At 40.7% G+C, this 19,253-nt stretch overlaps 1 protein-coding gene across 1 annotated transcript in view; it reads left to right on the forward strand.

Moving 5' to 3' along the window:
* The window catches only part of USP26 (ubiquitin specific peptidase 26), a 70,805-nt gene that overhangs the window by 11,427 nt on the left and 40,125 nt on the right, over positions 1-19,253 (forward strand). Inside the window, exons 4-5 of the mRNA XM_073799571.1 lie at positions 13,658-13,756; positions 16,697-16,759. The gene's annotated coding sequence lies outside the window, so the exon portion shown is untranslated. The remainder of the gene's footprint in view (positions 1-13,657; positions 13,757-16,696; positions 16,760-19,253) is intronic.

Consider the following 19,253-nt stretch of genomic DNA (forward strand, 5'->3'; position numbering starts at 1 on the left):
CTTAACTCCTCCACCATCTTGAAGGTCCCCCCTCTGGTCTATTTTTTAAACACTTCTGTAAAGAACTGGTAGCTCCATGCTTTTAACACTGTCATCTTACTTGGTCTATTATTAAAGTGACAGAAAAGCTGATTACTCTTGATACATGAGGAAAGGATGGTAGTATCGATCATCATCTTTTTATCATCCAGAGCTTGAGAATGGTTCCTTTCAGCCCTGAAAAGTTATTGTACTCACCAAAATACAGAAGAGTATTTAGACTCCACTGTAGGTGTTTTTAGATACTAATTTCTTAGTGGTAGTTTCTCAACCTGGAAAAATGATAGCTCAAAGTCTTATGCATATAAACACATGTCATGAGTGCACAGGAGACAGAGAAACTTAGGCAGTATGGAAACAAGTGAAGGGAAAGTGTGTGAACTGGGAAGTACTCAATAGGCAAGTCACAGTCAGACCATTTGTAAGGAGACCATCATCTAAGAACCTTTCAGTTCTCAGAATTAGTTTATATATTTGATTCATTTCTTTCCAAAACACCTTGAGCCCAGTGGAAAATGAGTAGTCTGGAAATGGATAGGTTTGTCTATGCAGACCTGCAGTAACATGGGAAGAGCATTTATGAATTGTAGAGATTTAAGGGTCCCTGATACAATGCTCCAAATATGTATAAGGAAGAAGAAGATACCAGTGCCCATTTTGAGTATAGGAGAGAGAACTGCCCTTTTGGTGAAGGTGAGAAACTGATGATGGAGACGGCTCTTTATTTACCATTTTCTCTGAATTCTGTATTTCTGAGTTGGTGTAGGCTTTGCTGCCCCTGCCGCTTGTGGATTTTTATTGGGTCTTTGAAAAATGGCTTTTGGGGTAGGTGGCCTCTCAACTTCTCATTTGTTTAGAGAGTTGAATTTCTGGGACAGACTTTTGCACACGAGCTGCTGTTTTGAGGGTGAGATTGTTCCGATATATTCCTCAAGACACTGTTTTCCTTCAGCTTTTCCGTAGGTCATATCTTTCTGCTGTACTTTAATCTGAAGTCATGGTTGCTGCCTGTAATATTTCATTTCCCTCTTGTGATCCCTCATTGATTTTTTTCAGGAGGGCTTAGCTAAATTTCTGAGTTTAAATTCCATGCATTGATCAGTTTCTTTTTCTTTCTTATTTTGGGCTAGTTCTGTGTGCTGAGTTTCAGTGTCTTTTTTCCTCTGCTTTCTTGGTTTCTGGCCCAGATCTTTGTTTTCTTAGTATATTCTTGTTTGTGGGGTTTCACTGTGATGACATTACTGAAGCTGATACAGTTTGTGTGTGACAGAAGGCATCTATTCACCTAAATCCTGTCTCTTTTCCGTGAACACCAGCAGGCCATCTAAAATCTGCTTTAAGCTTTGGTTTTCTCCATCCCTGCCCCGCTTAGCTAAAGTTTATCCGGTTTCATCTTTGATACATCTTTCCTAATTCCATAAATTCCTCGGCCCTGTGCCCTTAGGAAACATGCAATTCCTATATGCCAACTCACCTACAGTAGCTGCCACTAGAAAATCATCCAGTTAGTCTGTGACTATTTTATGCTGATAGTCCTGGACTTTTCTTCTAATCCGTCTAGATTTTTTGGTCTTAATCATCAAGAGGTATTTTCCTACTTGCTATTTCCATACACCTTGTGCTTCTTAATCATTTCCTGCTCATGGCTCCTTCAGTGAGTGGGATTGGAGTCATCCCCCTCTGATTATTGAGTTCTTGCATCTCATCGTTTCTTAGGTTCTCCACAATCCTGGTCACCCGTTGTGATCTTTAAGAACTTAAACATCCTTCTTTATGTAATACACTCTTGAAGAGAATGTAGACCCAGGTGCATTTCCTTTTCTATTTTTATTTGTCCCTTCTGGTCTTAAAGATCTCTTATTTCCCTATCTGCACAGGCTGACTTCTAAGATCTCATACTTAATATTAAGAACTCTTACTTTGAACTTAAACCGTTTTCATTCTTCCACTGCTGATGTTCTTTGATTTGGCTGATTACTTAACTTCTCTGAACTTTAATTTCTCTAAGTATAAAGTAGAGATGATGAGATCTTCCCCAGCTTCTTAAAGGGGCTGTTATGAGGGCAGAAGGTAAAAGCATTGTTGCATGCTGGGTCATCAGAAATACCACCGGAATAACTTGTTGGTAAGGCCAAGTTGAGTTTATCCTTATTGTGGTAAGGAAGAGTACTAACTTGAAGGCTAAATGGGGATAATTATGAGGTTTGGGAATCTGGTTAAAGGTGGCTGTTGGAGTATGGGAGATTGATTAGGGTTAGGTAAGGATCATGATATAATACTTTAGGATTGGTGGACACAACAACGGGAGGTTTTTGAGACAGGGTATTGATCTCAGTCCTCTCTGCTGGAAGTCTGTAATTCATTTGAGTGTTTTTTCTGGAAGTTTCCAGAGTGAGCAACAGAATTATTTGCAATGTTTTTCTTCATGAGCAAGAGTAACCTGGAATTGTAAAGTCGTGCTGATGAATACAGTAGAATAGTAAAATTATGTTTGATAAGAGAGCTGAAGAGTAAAATCATGTTTATGTAGGCAGTGAGCTATGAGGGGGTTGAGGCTTTTAGTTCTCAGTATACAAAAGCTCTTTGTAAATGATAAGTACTACATAAATGGTGGTGGTATTCATAAGGCAAGTGTTTGCCTTGTTTTTGATTCTTACGCCTTTTTACCTAAATGCAATATTTTTCTGCTTAAATTCATTAGGAAGGGGAATCTTTATTCAAAATGACTAAACTTCTGAAATGTCATTTAGCTCTCTTTGATGCCTGGGCCCAAACTAGCTTGAAAAAGTCAAGTGTGTAACCACTACACAATTTTCCTCAACCCTTTTAGAAGGTGACTAATCGTGAGAGATAATGAAGGGCAAAATCAGGGGGTTTTAATTCAGGTTAATCCTTCAGAATAAGATAAAATGTTTGGGGGGCAAATATAGGCCAACATGGTGAGTGAAACAAAACTCCTCACCTGGCCCATCAAGAGACAGCCTTCTGCCTTCCTTATCTGAAAATGCAATCTTGGTAGGGCTTTCCTTTTTAGCTTCCATTTTGGCCTTAATGCTGGCTCACTGGTTAACTCCAGCTACATGGTATATAGACTATTTTTAAAAACTCACTGGCCATAAACTGGAGAATAGGTTGTTTAACCCATAGACTAATGTAGGTAAAATATCATAAGAAGGTTATATTTAACATTGGACTAGTGGTTAAAATTTAGTTCTCCATAGGTAGTTACTGCAGAGCCTATTATCTCTAGGCAACACAGACATCAAATCAGCATTATTGATTAGTTCTCTTTTAATTTGATAGTCAGGTGTGAATTCCTCTTAATGGATCTGACACTATCATAGAAAATAAGTGGACACAGAGGAAAGAGTACTGAGGTATTTGACCATTGGAGTGCAAATGTGGACCATCATGAAACAGGAGAACTGGAACAGTCCTCAAAGGCTACATTCAATAGAAATTTTCCTGTCTCATTTGGGAGGTAAAAACAATGAAGAAAATAAATTTGCTCAGGATTCAGAGCGCATGACATACTTGAAATAAACTCACGACAAGGCCAGACATTGAAGAGAGAATGAAAAAGCATGGCAAGAAATGATCCTTTTCTCAAGGACCTTACAATCTAGTTAGAGAGGCAAAACTAACTTAAATTTACTTAATCTGTATAACAAGTTGAGAGGAAGGGAACATTGCAATTTTGATAGAGAAGTCTTAGAAAATGTCAACGGTGGGGTGCTTCTTGCTTTGGCTTTCCAAGGATAGAGCAAAAGTAAGAATCCACGGAGGAGAGAGGGAGAGTACTCAAGAGAAAGGTGTGAGATGAGGGGACAAAAGTGGGGGGGCACAGATAGACCTGTGATCTTCAAAGCTGAATTGCTGATTGAAATCTGCTGCCACTAGATTTACATGTTTCCCAGCACTGGTGCAACTTGGCCCTGAGTACACAGAGCCTTTATTGGATTATTACGTCTGTGACACTGCAGCTATTAGTCACACTCGGCCATAGGACCTGACAATATAATGATATTCTGTTTTTACCTCGGTCCCGATAATGTCCCAGAAGTACTGAAATTATGACCAGAAAGTTAATTTCTTTGCATTTGGACGAGAAGTAAAAGAACAGGGAATAATTCTACATTCAGACTATAAATCTCCAGAGTTTTTTGGACACATTTTGTGTTAACAGGTTAGGCTGAATTTTGCATTAAGCGTTGCACTTCTCCCCAGAGGAACTGGTGAGAAAAATATCTGATCAGAGCATTTTAATCTTGTTCAAGGCTATCAAACAGATACTTGCACATATATGCACACACAGTTGTAACACTGATTATTTTGCAGGGTCACAAAAGGAATGGCTGTTTTGTACCACATACTAGTTGCTTTACTGAGTATAGAAATAAAACCAGCTGCTTCATCCAATCTTCTCAGAGAAGGTTTTCTAGGAGATCCGTGTGTGTGTGTGTGTGTGTGTGTGTGTGTGTTTTAATACTGGGAAATTAACACACAGAACCATTTATGTTCTTATTCATATTGAATTCCTGATAAGATCAGTTAGGCCACATTCTCAATATTCTTCCCTAATATTTGGTCCACAGTCTCAAACCTTGGAGATCACTGTTCACTGGATAAGTGAAGAAGTGTCAATGTAGTGAGATAATGACCACATAGGTTATGATTGAGCTGACACTGCAATCTTGTCTCCTGCTTTGTATTGTTGTTTTCATTCCATTGTGTACCTTTCCTCTCTGGAGAACTCAAAACTCACATTTCCAGGAAGTTGACAGTTAAACAAAGGCAACAAATTAGCCCCATTTTCAGATCGAAGAATGGGGAACCACAGTGACCTTAAATGATTTATCCACAGTCACAAGGCCTAAGAGAAGGCTTGGTCAAGGATCTGTGTCACCATTCTCTGGCCACGCTCTTGTTTGATAATTGCATCAATGTTTAGGAAGAAATGTCATGTAATTAGGTGGTTAATTTTTCATTACTTAGACCAACTGATAAGGACTGCCATTAGAAAGTCTTTGCGGGACTTCCCTGGTGGTCCAGTGGTTAAGACTCTGCGCTTCCACTGCAGGGGGCACAGGTTCTATCCCTGGTCGGGGAACTAAGAGCCCGCCTGCATGCCGCTTGGCGTGGCCAAAAAAAAAAAAGAAAGAAAAGAAAGAAAGAAAGAACGTCTTTGCCATCATTCTAGGATCCAGAGTTGTAAAGTGGTTTCTTATAAGTTTGTATCCAGAGTTAGGTTAGGGTTAGAGTTGAAATACTAGGGGTGGAAAGGGGGTAGTGACGTAGCGTACATAGTTGAATCCCATAGGAGTTTAGCCTTCCAGGAGCTCCTTAGCATGCATGCTTTATAATTACATATTTCTAATTTCTTCATAAGCATGTTATTAGAACTTAGAATGTAGTAAGTGATATGATTGAGGTCTGGATATGGATCTAATGCTTTAAATCGGCACCCAGAAGAGTTACTGTAAGGCATAGACAAAAGGCACATGTTTTCTGTGAAGGTGGGGAAATCATTGGGCAAGATAGGAAATGAATAGAACCGTTAGATGCCCTTGGAGAAAAGTATCGTATTTATTTCTTTAGATCCCATGAAGCAGGTTTAGACAACCATCATTCCTTCCTTCATTAACTCAGCAAACAAGTATTGAATTCTATTTTATTAATAGAACAGATTGGGGACATTTAATAACTCACTGTTTAGCTTATGTGTTGAAATGAGCAATGAGAGTGAAGTACAAAGCCAGTGTTAACTCTGTGGATAGACTACCAGTTTGCTATTTAGAAATAGTTTCCAATCTCAGCTTTCCCACTAAAACCTACAATTAGTTTGAATGTTGTTGTACACTGATTACCATACCGCTTGCAGTAAAATATCACCCTCCCTTAATTGCAATTTCTTTCACAGTCTTTCCATTTGAATTATTCATCCTAGTTTTGAAAGAACTCTATGCAAATCAACAATGTAATAAATGCTTGTAGTACTTTTTTCAGAAAAATATATTCCAAATCATTTTATAAGGTGGTGTGAAAACAGTCATACGACCAACTTGGCTGTCTGTTGTTCGGACTGATTTTCTAATTCAGGCCAGTCTGTGTTCACAGGCTGTCAAGAATACTATGAAAGGGTCTCCTGAAGAGGGTGGGAGGTTAGCCCAGATGACCTAAAACGTCTCGTGCAGGTCATGTATATGTGATTCCATGACAGGCTAAATTGGTAGTAGATCAGATAGACACCATCTGCAAATGACATTTAAAGGGTTTTGAATTTTTTTTTCCCTTAGAGCTGATATGGACCAAAATTCTTCTTGCCAAAGGGCACAGTTTACCTTCCTGTTTATGGTAGCCATTTTTCATTTGTCACACGATTTGAAGTTTATAATAGAGTATTATGTTCAACTTCATGATGCTATTGCTTTAAGTTGTAATAAATTTTTCTTCACGTGCATTTACAGAACGCTGTCGTAGCTCAGCCTTGTTTTATCGAAGGACAAAAGTCGATAAGAACTTCACAGAGGTCCTTCACGTGTTAACCTATGTGTCTGAAGTGGCTGCGTGGAGAGCTGAAGCAGTGAGAGTGTGCCTTTTTGTGGGGAACGCTCTTCCAGTAAACGGGATGGTGCTCTCATCGCCCACCCGCTCCTCAGAGTAGCACGTGATGCTAGACTGGGAAGAGAGCATTGATGTTTAGAAATAGAGTTTTGGCTTAGGTAGGTCCCAGTGTTTAGAGGTCCAAAGCTGAACTGAGCTCAGAAAGGCAATCATATGAGGCCTGGGGTTCCCATATGACTATTGCCTTCTCCCCGTCTAATGCTGACATAGCCATGAGTAATCCTGACCAATTTTGAAACAGACTGTTGTGAAGGCACTGAATTTTCCCTTTTGGTGGTATCACATTGAGCTGGCCATTGCCTCTTCGTTCCTATCTCCCAGAGAAAGGGACGCATTAGTCTGAATTCCCCAGGGAATTCTTTCTGTGCACTCCTTGTCAGAACTAGGTCCGTCTGAGCCTCTACTGGCCAGTGGCCATCCAGTCAACTGTAACAAACACTGCAATAGGCCAGGTGAGGGCAGCAAAGGGCTGATCATGCAGCAGGATTCGTGTCCAGCGTCAAATAATTAGCCCAGAAGGCAGATGCAAAGAGGTCCATGCCTGATGCCACGTCTTTATTAGGAAGGCCAAGGTTGCAAGGATGAGATGAGAGTGGGAAGGAGTGAAGGATGTTCCGGAGAGAAATGAGGGCAATTCAGAAGCACAAGCAGAGAAGGAAACTATAAGTGCATGGGAGCCAAGCTAAGACCAGGAAAGGTGGGAAGGAATTTTCTGGCACCTATTTTGAGCCAAATACTTTTCTCTAATAATAACTACCATTTAGGTAAAAATGAACACCATTTTTCAGTTACTATGTCTTAGATATTGTGTTAGGCTGCTAATGTTTTTACATATATACATACACACATATATATATACAAATATATTTTTATGTAGTATTTAAGCTCTGAAATCAATACATGGATAAGGGTAGCTAGAGAAGAGTCTCAAGGCCTGAGACTTGAGCACTCGCTCTGTTGTTTAGAAGTGAGAAAGAGAACCAGCAAGAAGCCCTAAAAAGGAACTGCTAGTTCCTGAAGTATAAATATATGTATATTTATAATACATAAAATATATAATGTTTCCTTATATATAATCTAGTGTTATGTATAACATATGTAATTTATAATCCTAAAAAGACACACAGGGTAGGTGTTATTATCCATTTTTAATAGCTGAGGAAACTGAAATCCAGAGAAGTAATTTTCCCAAGCTCACAGTATATGGTTAAGCTGATGCACAAACTCACAACTTTCTGATTCAAAATCAACACTTTCTAAAACATCATATATTATATGCCTTACAACGTACTTCTATGAATTTATCCATTTCATCTGTATTATCTAGTTTGGTGGCATACAATTTTTCATAGTATTCCCTTATAATTCCATTTATTTCTGTAATGTCAGTGGTAAAGTCCTCTCATTGTTGATTTTTGTGTAGTTAGTATTCTCCTTTTTTCTTGGTCAGTTTAGCTAAAAGTTTGTCAGTTTTGCTAATCTTTCAAATAACTAACTTTTTACTTTGTTGATAGTCTCTATTATTTTTCTATTTCCTTTCATTGGTTTTTGCTTTAATCTTTATTATATTTTTCCTTCTGCTTGCTTTCAGTTTAGTTGGTTCTTCTTCTTTTACTTCCTTAAGGGGAAAGTTTAGGTAACTGATTTGAGATATTTCTTCTTTTTTAATATAGGCCTTTACCTCTGTAAAGTTATCGCTAAGTACTGCTTTTCCTGTGTCACATAAGTTTTGTTATGTTGTATTTTAGTTTTCATTCATCTCAAAGTATTTTCTAATTTCCCTTGTGATTTTTTTCCTTTGGCCCATTGGTTGTTAAGGTGTGTGTTGTTTAATTTTCACATATTTGTGAATTTACCAAATTTATTTATCTTATGAACTTCTAACTACATCCCATTGTTGTTTTGTGAAGGTACTTTGTCTAATTTCAATCCCTTTAAATTTGTCAAGACTTGATTTAGGGCCTGTGTATGGTCTATCCTGTAGTTAGTTCCACGTGGATTTCGGAATAAGATGATTTCTGCTATTTTGGGGTGGAGTGTTCTATAGTTTGCTGTCTAATTGGTTTATAATGTCAACCAAGTCTTCTGCTCCCCTGTTGATCTTTGATCTTCTGTCTAGTTATTCAGTCCATTATCGAAATTATCAAAGTCTCCAACTGTTAATTTTAAATTGTTTATTTCCCCCTTCCATTTTGTCACTCTTTGCTTCCGGTATTTTGGGATTCTGTTGTTAGGTGTATACACGTTTATAAATGTTATAATTTCTGGAGTGATTTCACCTTTTCTCATTAGAAGATGTTCCTTGTCTCTAGTAACAATTTTTGTCTTAAAGTCTATTTTGTCTTGTATTAAAATAGCCATTCCAGCTCTCTTTGATTACCGTTTGCATGGTATATCTTTTTCATTTGTTTTACTTTCAACTTATTTCTGTCTGAATGCAAAGTGTGTGTACTACAGGTAATATATACTCAGATCATTTTTAAAAGCCCTTCTGCTAATCTTTGCCTTTTCATCGCAGTGTTTCATTTACAGTAATCCATGCACAATTAATTTAAATATTCGTAAGTTAGGATATAGGTTTGTCATTTTAATATTTACTTTCTATGTCTTACAGACTTTTTGTTCTTCTAGTCCTCCATTACTGCCACCTTTTGTATTAAGTAGATATTTTCTAGTATATCATTTAAATCCCTTTAATTTCTTTTACAACCTATTTTTTAGTTATTATTTTCTTAGTGGTTGCCCTGGAGATTACAATTGACCTCTTAACTTATAACAATATAGTTCTGATTAATACCAACTAAATTTCAATAGCATATGATGGAGATTGACTGCTTAATAGGTACAGGGTGTCTTTTGGGGATGATTTTTTAAAAAAGTTTGGAACTCAATAGTGGGGATGGTTGCACAACATTATGAATATACTTAATGCCACTGAATTGTATACTTGTAAGTGGCTAAAGTGGTAAATGTATGTTATGTTTGTTTTACTACGACAAAAAAAAAAGAAGAAAAAAGGAGGATAAATTAAGACATTCCCAGATAAACAAAAAGAAAGACTTTGTTGCTAGCAAAGCTGCCCTTACAAGAAACACTATTGGCAGCTCTTCATGCTAAAATTAAAAGATAATCTCTCCACTTGAATCCACATGAAGAAATAAAAGTATCAGTAAAAGTAACTACATAGATAGATGTTAAAGAAAGTATAAAGGTACTTTTTTGTTTGTAACTCTATTTTAATCCTATCAGATTTAGAAGATACCTGTATAAACAAGTAATTATGAATATGTATTGGATGAACCTCAAAATCAGTAAGCTAAATGAAAGGTGTCAGGCACAAAGGTCACGTACTGCATGACTCCATTTATAGGAAATGTCTAGAATAGGCAATCCATACAGACGGAAGGCAGATTGATGGTTGCCAGGGGCTGGGGAAAGGGGGAATGAGAATCAACTGCTTAACAGGTTCTGGATTTCCTTTTGGGGTGATGAAGATATTCTGGAATGCCATAGAAGTGGTGGTTGCACAACACTGTAAATGTACTAAATGCCACTGAATTATTCACTTTGAAATGTTAATTTTATGTTATGTGAATCTCATCTCAATGACAAAAGAATGCAGCTCCCTAACTGATATGGATGCAGGGGACTTGGGAACCGCACTTTGGTCAACCAATCCTATGGTCAACCAATCCTAATCACATGATTTGGGCCTCCAAGGGGTGAGGATTTTAATTCTTCTGTGTTCTCTCCCCTTGAAGGCCTCTGGAGAGTCAGGTAGAAAGAATTGAAATAGCGGACCATACCATCCCCACCACACCCCCTGATTGCACAAGTGCACTTGTCTGGTTCGGTCCATTTAGCCACTCCCTCCACCCCTCCAGTTTCCCGTTATGGTGGTATGCTCCTGCCCATTCTGAAACATTATTACCATGTAGGCTCTTGGTTCTGACCATTCTGTACAAACACTCCACGCTGGAATCCTTGATTGTGATGCAGGCAGGTGTTCCCCTTACAGAGAAAGAGCGAGTGGATACTATCCCTGTCAGTCATTCTTGCCCCAACCAATCAGGATCTTTATGGGCGGAGCCGTCAACTGGCTATAAAAGGAAGGTTCTGCGTGGTCTCGGGGCCCCTTTCTATCTTGGGTCCTCAGGTGGGCGGGTGGTGAAGCAGTGCTCTCAGAGGTGACCTAACAAGGCGTTGCGCCCACCTGCATAAGGTTGGTTTAATTCTTATTTGTCATTGATAGTTGGCTAGTTACAGTGTGCTTTTTATAGAGGAGTATATAGCGTGTAGTAATATACATTAATAATATTGTAATTAATAATATACTTCGTCTGGAGGGCTTTGGATTTTTGACAATATGGATCACTTAGCTGAACTTGGGCACAGTGTTGTGCTTTATGTTACAACATGATTGACTCTGTAATGTTTTATTTGTTTAAATATTGGTCTTGGTCATATACACCTTTGTATATGGTGTTAAGGTGCTGTTGGCTGAGCAGGTACAGGAGAGCGCTGTGGCTTCCAGGGAACTGATTTTGGCTTTTTATTTTAAATCTTTGCACGACTATTGTCACTGTGTATTTAATTCTTGGTTGGCCCCTCAGAGAGTAATTTTGTGTGTGTGTGTGTGTGTGTGTGTGTGTGTGTGTGTGTGTGTGTGTGCTTTTCTCGTCAGATTGCGTGCCGTTTACTCGGCAATTGTGTATTTGGCATAGCTTTATTTGTCTAAATTGTGCTCTGGTCTAGGTCCTCTTTCCCAGGTGTTATTCCACAGGGGGGAAAGTGATTTGTTCAGTTTCTATTTATAAGCAAGAAGGCCAGCAGGGTTGGGTACCAGGTTAGTCAGGACAGAAAAACGCGGGAATTCAGGCTCCTCCCCCACGCGCTGCTGACCCCGCCCCTTTGGTGAGGTGCTGCGGAGGAGGTTTGTGCTGTTGAAGATTCCGTCCAGGCAGGCTTCTGAAATCGGTAACAGTCGCCCGTCTACGTTCGTGCCTCCATGACGAACATCTTTCGTGCCTCCATAACGAACATCTAACTTCTTATTCGGGGGAAGACATCTAACTTCTATTCAGGGGGAGAATTAAATGAAAGGAAGACCGTTGTTTCTCTCAGAAACCTGACGACCGAACTCAGTGAGAGGAACCCCGATTCTCGCTTTGAGGTAAAATGGTGCTGGTATTGAATTTGTCTGGCTTGTTCTTGATTTCTACTTGAATTATGTATACTGTTCAGTATCTCAGTGACTTTATTGGTGGAACACGAGTGATCTCCAAATATTGTCTTCCTGTATTATGTTTAGAAATTAGAAAGACAGACTGTTGGTAGGATCGAAAGCTGCCTCCGCCTTTGTGACTATGAGGTACCGAGGTTTTAGGCATTGGGACATTAACTAGCCTCACAAATACTACCGTTTCAAGCCCTAAACGTTGAAAAAACTTTTTTTTGCGGTACGCGGGGCTCTCACTCTTGCGGCCGTTCCCGTCAAGGAGCACAGGCTCCGGACGCGCAGGCGCAGCGGCCACGGCTCACAGGCCCAGCTGCCCCGCGGCATGTGGGATCCTCTCAGGCCGGGGCAAGACCCCACGTCCCCTGAGACCGGGGCAAGACCCCGCGTCCCCTCAGACCGAGGCAAGAGCCCGCGTCCCCTGCATCGGCAGGCGGACTCTCAACCACTGCGCCACCAGGGAAGCCCCTTGAAAAATGTTTAACTGTGGTATTTAGGTCCAGGGGTCAGGCTTGAAGGCATCTTTTTTGCGTCCACTTTGCTCATAGGATTCTTACAGGGGCGGATATTTTCCAGAGGCCACATCCACACAAGCCAATGTTAGCACCTGTCAAATTTCTTTTATTGTTACTGCCTTGAAGGATCCATTGTCAGTTTCAGACAGTAGCAATGTTATGTAATGGTTGGGGTTATTCCTAAAAGTACCCTAAATGATACTAGCTGCTTTTTGATGCCTGTGATTTTCTAACTTACTGTGTTACTGGTTACTTACACCAATACCCCATGAAATGTTGTTGTGGAATCTGGTGAACAGCTCAGCCTCCCATTTCAAAGGTTTATTACCCGTAATCCTGCCTGAGTCTCTAGCTATGGTATTGAATAGAATAAACAGATTCGTTCGAGACTCCGTCTCATAGAAGTTAAGGGACATTGCCTTTTAGCCTAATATTTCCTACTTTCCCTGTGGTGTTGGATTAAAGCAGGATGAACTATGGTTCATTTTGAAGGGGCAATCAAACCTCTGAAGCAGCAGTCTCATCTGATCTGGTAGCCACAGGATGAGTGCAGTCCCTGTCTTGTCTTTCACTCTGCCTGATTCGGGACCCTGGCCCCCCCAGCCATTTCCAAAAGTTCCTCTGGATAAGGAGGAAAAAAGAGGATGTTTGTCTCAGCCACTCAGCTAAATAAGTTTCCAAGTTAAGTAACTTGCCCACTGTGGTGCTAAGCTGTCCACCCTCATTAAGTCTCCTGGCAGATTTGTTCAATCATCACCTTTCTCAGGTCCTGCTGTGGAAAAGTCCAGTAATGATCAGTCTGTGGGCTTGTAACATGAAGAAGAAGGCACCAGAACCAGTAGTGAGAACCAGCCAGATGATTAAGTGCATGTCTGTGTAGTGTTGTAGTGTGAGGTGAGGGGCGTCGGGCAGAGGGCAACTCTGCTGTCTCCTGTTTCATTAAACACGATTGAACCCCTTCCCTGGGTCTCTAGAAATGGGAACTACCACTGGTGGCCACTGCAGGGTCACTTCCGGCACCGCTGACTAGCTCTATGGTGGAGACCCTGTTTGTACAACCAGTTCCTTTAATTAAGCAGGAGAGTCTTTTCCCCCATACTTATTTGTATTCCTCTGTACACTGTGCGTGCCACTGTTACAGAGACATTGGCATAATCAAACTGTTCTGATTTCAAAGAAACCTCACTTCGCCTTTTTAACACCAAAGTTTTGATCTTTCTTTTTATTCTTTTTGGAAAGCCAGTAGCAGACAGCAGAAGGGTGGAACGCACTAGATTGTAGAAGACAAACTTCGGGAGTCAAAGGAGTTCGGGGTGCTGCTTAGCTTCCTTCGTTTCAACAGGTATGAGAATGTGGATCTGAATGTAATTTTAGAGCTCAGCTCTATGGAAAAGGGGAGAGATGAGATTCATGGACCAAGTGGGAAGCAGGGAATGGCAATCGGCCAGCCTACCTACCCTCCCTGTGGCATTTATTTGGTAGGGGTCCTGAAGGCATAGGCCAGGAATTAAATTAATATGTAGGTCATACTCCTCCAAATCTTTACCCCTCCATACATTGTTGGCCATTTTCCTGATCTGCAGACATTGCTGGGACCACATACCATATTTAATACACAGAAAGCCTCCAGTCTCTGAGTCTGAGAGACACTCAGTTCATTTTCACTCTAAGGCAAGTCTGGTAGCTCAGCTGGCTTCTAACATATTATTTCAACACTTTGTGCCACTGTTAAAAATTTTCAGTGAATTCAGGTATTGGAAGCTGGGGGCAAGGTTTGAGATTTGCATGCTTAAGGCTCCCTGACCCCTGTTGTTTCCTGTTCCATTACACAGTGGAATGAATGGGTTTGGGTGAGGTGATCATGACAAAAAGTGCTAATGTTGATTGGGTTACATTTAATGCTCCTGTATAATAAATGCTGTCTCTTGTCCCTGTCCTGGTCGTAGTCTCTGTCCAATACACGCGTCCAAACCACAAGACTTGATTGGTAAGAATTCCCCATTTGGTGCTGTTTCACCCAGATTGCTATCTGATATGTTTCTTTAAAACATGTACAGGTCCTGTGTGTGCACTTGATTTCACCTTTGCTAACTGTCAATTTTCTGGCAAGGTGTGTGGTAACTGGGTCAGGATTCCTTTCTGATGAATGATGAGATTTCCTATTAATTTGGGATTGAAGCTTTCAGAATACGGGAATAGCAAATCTCAGTGTGGGGCATCTTCTAACCGTAGTTTATACACTTGGAGTTGTTGCTCACTCTGGCCTACGTTTTGGGATGTGGTCTCCCCCTGCAGCCATGTACCAGTAAGTCTTATGAGTTGCACTTACTATAATCATCTGTAGAGTAAATGCCTGCATGACGTAGCTCTAATGCTTGGTGCTTTATAACTTGCCACTTGGGTTGCTTTGGAGTCAGTCAGATCACAGTTCCAACCTGATTCCACCAGTAACTGTCTATCCTTAATTCCTAACTAACTTTTTGAGTCTCAGTTTCTTTATCTGCAAAACAGGGATCATACTTTGCTATCAGGAATGTCGTGAGAATTAAATGTGATAATCTTTGTAATGCACCCAGGACACAGGAGATACTCAAGGAATTAACCCCCCACTCCCCAGTTTCCTGAATGCATGTATTGCTTGGTTTAGCACCTTCCCTGTCCCCTTCCTTTAATTATTTTCTTTCCTTTCTCAGGTACAGCAAATTCCTCATAGGTTACACTGGCTTCTCTTTGGAAACCACACCTCTGTGACCTTGCTATGAAGCAAGAGGTGGCCCAGGGACTCAGAATTTTCCTTGTTCTGAGCCCAGGTTCTGTCTCTGCTAACTTGGACACCTTATACCGAGGCTGACATGGCTCAGCACCCAGTGGGATTCTAGGATTTGTCAAGCTATGCGGGCTGGAGGGTGCCTGTTAACTGGCAGTCGTAGAAAGTTCTCCTCCATTTCCTTGCCTATAACAAGTCACTTCTGATCTGTGATTAGTTCATTTAAGATTAGGTAAAAACATTGGCAATGCGAAAGATGGGGGAAAATGCTAAATATAAATATGCACTATCCTAAGATGTTCTCAAGGAGACTTTTAACCTTTAGTCTCAAAAGAACTTCTAAAGATTACCCACCCAAGGTCCAAATATCCACATTTCTTTTTGATTAGAAACTAAAGTGTCTAGCTGTTACATAGCACATTGACATTTCAAGACCTTTGAATTTTCCCTGTAATTGGTTAAATTGCTTTAAGGCCCTGGATGGCAAGGATCATTGTTATTTCCCATTAAGTGAAAAACTGAGGCTAGCAGTATCTAGACTAAGCCTTACCCAAAACCGCGTAGGGGACTTCCCTGGTGGTGCAGAGGTTAAGAATCCATCTTGCAATGCAAGGGATGCCGGTTCCATCCCTGGTCAGAGAACTAAGATTCCACATGCCGCGGGGCAGCCAAGCCCATGTGCCACAGCTAGAGAGCCTATGCACCCTGGAGCCTATGCCCAGCCACAACTAGAGAGGAGCCCGTGCTGCGCAACAAAAGATCCCACGTGGCATTTAAAAAGTTGCATGGTTGATGCAGGATTTATTGCCTGTCTGACTTCAATAATAACATTTGTAGGAATGGTGAGAAGATCATGGAAGAGTTGCAGGTCATTTGTATATCTTGATGGAGACTAATTATAGGTCTGGCCCATGAGAATAAAAACACAAGTGAGAGAGAGGCTTTCTCTGTCCTGTTCATATTTGCATTCCAAGTGTCTGGAATTGATTCTAGGAGTGAACTGCCTCCTAGTGAAGGACCTTAGGTCTAGGTGAGATGTCAAAAGGGACAAGAGACATTGCTGTCTGTCTGTGTGTAGACACACACTTTAAGAAGTTCTGTCCAAAGTCTAGAAGGAGCTGATGAGATTGCCGCACTGTGGCTGGATCAGGCAGAATCTGCAGGTAACTCTAGTAGAATACTGCATTAAGACTCTAGATAGCCACGAGGACCTCAGGAGAGCCTCGTAACTGCTAGATGCCCAAAGAGCAGACCTGTGAGCTTCTGCTAGAGTTCTTCTTCCAGAGTCAAGAGTGGAGGTTCTGCTCTCCTTGCTTGGGTCTTTCTCTAGCTGATGATGCAGCGTTTAAGGTCTAGGGACAGATTTCCCTAGAGGAAGCAGGGCAAGAGATGCCAGCTAGAAACATGCTGGCAGGAGAGTAAAGAGAGAAGAATGATCGTTCATAGTGCACAAGGGTACATGAGTAGCTTGCTGGTCAGGGAGTAACTTTTCTAAATTTGGTCTCTTCTCAACAGATCCAGTTTTACTGTTCCCGCCTGAACTGATAAAGGCCTGCCTCTCTCAGGACGCTTGTCGAGGTGAGGACATATGAGAGTCACAGAAGAGAAGCATTTTTAATAATATATCATTTTGGGCTTCCCTGCTGGCACAGTGGTTGGGAGTCCGCCTGCCGATGCAGGGGACACGGCTTCGTGCCCTGGTCCGGGAGGATCCCACGTGCCGCGGAGCGGCTAGGCCCGTGAGCCATGGCCACTGAGCCTGCGCCTCCGGAACCTGTGCTCTGCAACGGGAGAGGCCACAACAGTGAGAGGCCCGCATACCGCAAAATAATAATAATAATAATAATAATAATAATAATAATAATATATCATTTTGATTCACAAAATAAGCAAAATGGCTGCAGGTAAAGGTTTTCACAGCTTGCATGAGTGTTAATTAGAAACAGTTAGAAGCCTTGGCTGTGAGAGGCACTTGTTTAATTTAAATATCTATGCAAAGAAACTGCTCCTTATCAGTTAAGGCCATGGCTGGCACCCAGCCATCAGGAGGCCCCAAAACCCATCTGTTCCCTTGCACTTTTGACCAAAGCAGTCACTCCCACACATGTAGTTAGTGTAAGTGTGTAGGTCATTTGGGTACTTGAACCCAGTGGGAATTTTGATTCCTCATTTAAGCAAAAAACACCTTCCAGCTACCTATTTGAGCATCTCTCATTTTTGGCTATCCTATAAATGTATTTTCTCCATGTGTGCATGTAGTTAGGTTGGAAATGTCAAGGGACCACAGGGGGATGTTTATGAAATTCCATAAAAATATGCTTTCACAAAGCTGAGGTTTATTGGTATTCTAGACTTCTTTTCCATCAGTCTGCTCCTCGCCCCGCCCCCTCACCTTGAACTTTTGCTTGCATCTGGGAATCAATTTTGCCTAATTTCCAAATGTTGCTTGTCGGTGGTTTGGCTGGATTCATACCCAGAATGGAAGGTAACTTGGTGCATCTTAATGACATAGATATTATCCTTATCCTGAAAGCTTTTTTCCTCCCTTCCTGTTATTTTGTTTTGTAATTTCTCAGCAGAATCAAGAAATATGTGATAATTTCATTAAAATGAGAGGTTCTCTTAACACTACAATGACCGTACTGTCCCATTTCATGATAAACTCTACTCATCATATGTAGGCATTTGTGGGAATTCATATTTTTCATGGAGTTCTAATGAGTCAAAAGTGATCCAGAAAAGACTGTCCATTGGTCACTGACTGTCCAACTATGGGGCTGACATGCATTTCCTGCAATCTGTCCGTGCAGAAACTGGGTGCACAAACCAGTCATGAAATAGAAGTTTGTGTTTTTTAGACACTTGTATCAAACTTATACCAGTACGACATTTAAAGAATAAAATAGTTCCATGAGGTTTACTCATCAAAATAGTACTTCTCCCAACCTACCACCATCCCCCCATTTCCTGCTCACCATATTTATCCAGAAGTGACACATGTGATTTTGCAACTATAGAAAAACTGGTGCTGAAAGCTGCTCAAAAAATCATGAGAGCGCTAAAAGGATTTAAGATGGGGTTCTTTGGCCACTTTTTGTCTGTCTTTCTAGAGGGAGAAGAATTACAGAGGATAAATTCTCAGAAAGGGAATCAGGAGAAGGGGGAATGACAAATAAGAAATGGTCTCTTACCTTCAGGGGCCTACAGCCCAGCCCAGAAGGCTGTTAACAGCAGCACTGTGTAGAGCTGCTCCGGAGGATGAGGATAAAGCAGACAGAAGGACAAGGGCTTCTGGTGTGAAAGGTGTCATGGGCATTGTGTGTTCAGGGGGTGTCTCCTGCCCCCTTCCCCCTTCCCATTACTCCCTGTGCTTCAGCATCTCCCCGGCTGGAAAGTAACCTAAGGGGTATCACAGATCCGGGAGTTTTACTTCTATGGTCTGAGATGTAGCCAGCAAATATAGAAGGTGATGCATGTATCAGGAGGCAAAACTGTGACTTACTGTAAATACCACTTTTTCCTACACGTTTTAGCTTCAGAATATAGGCATTCAAAAGAAATGTCTAGCGCTGTTGTCACTTGATTTTTTAAACTTTCATGTGTCCTCCCACCTTCTGCCTTGTGGTTTGATTCAACTAATCAAAGTAATGGCTAAAGATGATTTCTCGTGGGCAAAGATATCACTGTAGATGAGACTTTAAATTTTAGTATCCTTGAAGGCAATCTCCGTTTGAGATGCAACAACTGCTGTAAACGCTTCATTTAGATATGTATGCCATCTATGGCCTATTTTTTATTTTTATTTAGCATCTTTATTGGAGTACAATTGCTTTACAGTGTTGTGTTAGTTGCTGCTGTATATTGAATTTCTTTAATTTTTTTTTTTACCACCAACACAGGTATTTTCTTTCTTAATGTACATATTTAAAATTTATAAAATGAAGACAGGAACGTGAGATGAAAATAATCTTCATCCCACCTTCTACAGATAACCATGGTTGAGAGTTCACTTTCTCACTTTCCAGTCATTTGTCTTAAACATGGATAAGTATTATTATTTTTCTACAAAAAT

This window comes from Tursiops truncatus, chromosome X (assembly GCF_011762595.2).
Source record: "Tursiops truncatus isolate mTurTru1 chromosome X, mTurTru1.mat.Y, whole genome shotgun sequence".
In the NCBI taxonomy this organism is placed as follows: Eukaryota; Metazoa; Chordata; class Mammalia; order Artiodactyla; family Delphinidae; genus Tursiops; species Tursiops truncatus.